The sequence below is a fragment of the Gossypium arboreum genome, chromosome 9 (genome assembly GCF_025698485.1).
Source record: "Gossypium arboreum isolate Shixiya-1 chromosome 9, ASM2569848v2, whole genome shotgun sequence".
Taxonomy (NCBI): domain Eukaryota; kingdom Viridiplantae; phylum Streptophyta; class Magnoliopsida; order Malvales; family Malvaceae; genus Gossypium; species Gossypium arboreum.
Window position 1 is genome coordinate 23,308,845 of NC_069078.1, and position 3,448 is coordinate 23,312,292.

Consider the following 3,448-nt stretch of genomic DNA (forward strand, 5'->3'; position numbering starts at 1 on the left):
ATTTGGGCAATTTTGACATGCAAGTCCACCTTTGTGTCAACATGCACAAATAAGCCATTACAAATTAGCCTATCATTTTTTTACCATGTTTCACCTTTATCCCTATTTAATAGTTTCTCATACATTTGGTAAAATTAGAGAATGAAACTTCCACATATTCATGCACACACATAGTAAGCATAAAATATAACAATTAATTATTTTTATGCCTCGGTTTTGTGGTCCCGAAACCACATTCCGACTAGGGTCGTTTTAGGGCTGTCACAGGTGTGGCTCCTAATGTGGCTGAATATTGGTTGGAGGCCACTGAAAGGATAATGGAGGACTTGGACTGTTCACCTAAACAAAAGTTGAAAGGGGCAGTGTCACTACTTAGGGAAGAAGCTTACTAGTGGTGGCTGACAGTGAAAGAGGGCACCCAACCTGAGTAGGTCACTTGGGAGTCCTTTAAAACTGCATTTCAAGGGAAGTATGTGGGTGCGAGTTATGTGGATGCTAGAAGGAAGGAATTCTTGAACTTGACACAGGGAAACAAATTTGTGGCGGAGTTTGAGGTGGAATTTTTACGCCTTAGTAGGTATGCAAGAGTTACGGTGGCAACGAACTATGAGCGTTGCGTTAGGTTTGGGGATGGTCTTAGGGATAGCCTTAGAGTATTGATAGCTCCACAAAGGGGTAAGAATAAAAGAGAGGCTGAGACTCCTCGTGTTGGACAGAGGCCTAGGGCTAGGGCTGGAGTTAATGGGCTGGTTAGAGCAGGGTCCCTTGCTTTCAATCTAGGGGTGCCGCCTTGTGCTACTTGTGGAAAAAGTCAAGCAAGAGAATGCTGGAGGAGAACAAGAGCCTGTCTGAGTTGTGGTTCCATGGAGAATCGTCTCAAAGAATGTCCCAAAAGACCATATTAGAGGCAAGTCTTTGGTAGAGCTAATGGATAGCCACTGAGCGGTGGTCAGCAGCCGCCTGGAGACTGTGGTCAGGCCAAGGGTGGAAACGTTTTGGGTCGTGGAGCACCAGGCAGAGGTACTGGTCATGCTGAGGCGAGACAGCCAGCGTTGGTCTATGCAGCACGTGGTCGAGAGGACGAAGACACTCTAGAGGTGAATACTAGTGCATACTTTACCCATAGTGTGCTATTTACTTAGTTTGGAATTAGAGTGCATAGCGGGAGTGTGGTGTGGTAGCCTGTGTTATGCAGCTGTACTGATAGTTGGAAATTTCGAGGACAAAATTTCTTTTATGGGGTAGAGTTGTAACGCCCCAAAAATCCTAAAATTTCTTTTCATGATGGTTTTGATATAAGGTGTTCTTAATATTCCTAGTTAAGTGTTATTTATGTGATAATAGGCCTTGGTTAAGTTTAGAGTTTGAACTTTGTGGTGAAGGAAATTATAGTTTAATAATTAAAAGAACCTTGATGGCAAGTAGTTTGGCTTTTAAATAAATGAAGGAGGAACTGGATAAAAGGAGCATTGTGTTAGAGTGGCAAGTATAGTCACATGTGGGGCTTAGAGGTGGCGTCACATGCATGGCAAGGAGGTTTGGGGTTCGAATCCCTCCTTGCTCAAAAGAAGGATTTATTTTTGCTCAACAAATGGCCAGTAGTGGCATTGGATGTGAACTCTAAAGGGAGTGATTAGAAGAGAAATTTCAGAAAGCGATTGAGGAGTTATCAGGGAGAAAGTTAGGAGATTAGGGGTGTAGAGAAGTGGAGCCGAATTGGGAATTTGGGGATAGGTAAATTCGGCTATAGTATATATAGGAGCTGATTTTGGAAATTCAAGGCTAATGTCGAATTCTTCCTTTCTGTTTACCGAAAACACTTTTCTCTTCAAATATCTAAAAGCCGAAATCCCTTATTCTTTCTCTTTTAGTTTGTGCCAATTTCTTCCCTTCCATTCTCATCAAACTCTTTTCTTTCTCGCTCCTAGTTACTTTCTCTAAAGCCGAATATCTTTTAGCCAAAATCCTATTATGGCGCCACTTTTTCTTCAATGTTGGCCGATCGATTCTTGTGTAAGTGCTTTACTTTATTTTAATTGGTCTTCCTAGTACCGATTTCTTCTCTCCCTCACTCTTTCTAAATCTGTTTGGTAGGGGATTAGTATCAAATCTCGAATTTTAGATCTCTGCCAAATCGTTCATTAGGCGTTTTGCGGTTTTGGGTAAGTATTCCTCTTTTATTAGTTAAGGTTGGCCAAATGGCCATGGATGATTTAAGAGTGACCTAAGATGATTGCGAGTCACTTGTTGTTTGGTTCTTAATGATTAAGATTGTTGTATATTTAAGAAATACTCGTGATTAGTGATCAAGGAAGGGCTGTTAAGGCTTGTCGTTCAAGGTAAGGCAAAGGTGAGATTTTCAATTTTTGGTGATCGTATTTGATAAGTGTGTGATTAATCTTTGAGTGACATCATTTGTAGGTTCGTGGCTCAGGAGATCGCGACACGTTTTAGTACCTAGTGTGTACCTACACTGCACACACAGAGTAAACCGGCAAATCCTGAAATGCGGGAAAGCTGAAATGATGAAAAGTCAAAATTTGGCTACAATTGTCTTACGAGTGTGCGAACACTCATAAAAGGGAAACTGATAGGTTATCAGAGGCCCCATGAGCGATTGCATGGACTTGGGATGTTTATTGGCCAACTGGGCCAGAATGGGCTAAATGGGCCGGATGGGCTGTAGCGCCCATAATAGGCAAAATTGGCAAATCGATACTATGTGATGAAAAATGATATGATTGCATGACAATGAATGTCATTGTGCCTGACGGGCTATATGAAAGTGATTGGGCCTAATGGGCCATATGAATGAGATTGGACCTAAAGGGGTCGAATGAATAAGTATGGATCTGTTAGTGTTTTGTAAGGGGTTGTGGACCCAGTTTTTTGGTAATAACTCAATCAGGAATAAAACTTAATTAGTTAATTAATTGCGACCGTGGATGAGTCATAAGGTTAAGGTGTGGCAATGGGTATATGCATGTCTAGGATTGGATCTAGAGAGAGCTTGGTACTTAAGCAGGCTTAATAACTCACCTCCTCTTCTTTGGAATCTTACCTGGTGCATAGTGTCTGTTCACTTTAGCGAACGCGGACTTGTTCATGGGCCAAGGTAAGTAATAAACCCATAATAAAGATAAATTATCGAAATGCCCCTAAGGGCGAGAATGACTAAAATACTCCTATGTGTTGAATATAAGATTTCTGGATGTGCCTGTGTACCTGCTACATTCATATGATATTCTGTTTAGGTTGCATATGGGTTAGGAATTATGGAACGGAGGAAGTATATGAGGATCACATGGTTGCTTGATGGTCGTGGATCCACTGATGGCTTTTTAAGCCCAATATATGATTAGCAGCTTTGTAGCAACATTAGGTAGTACCGGAACCAGGCTACCATTGGAGTGTATTGGATGGGTGGGTCGATATTTATATCACCACA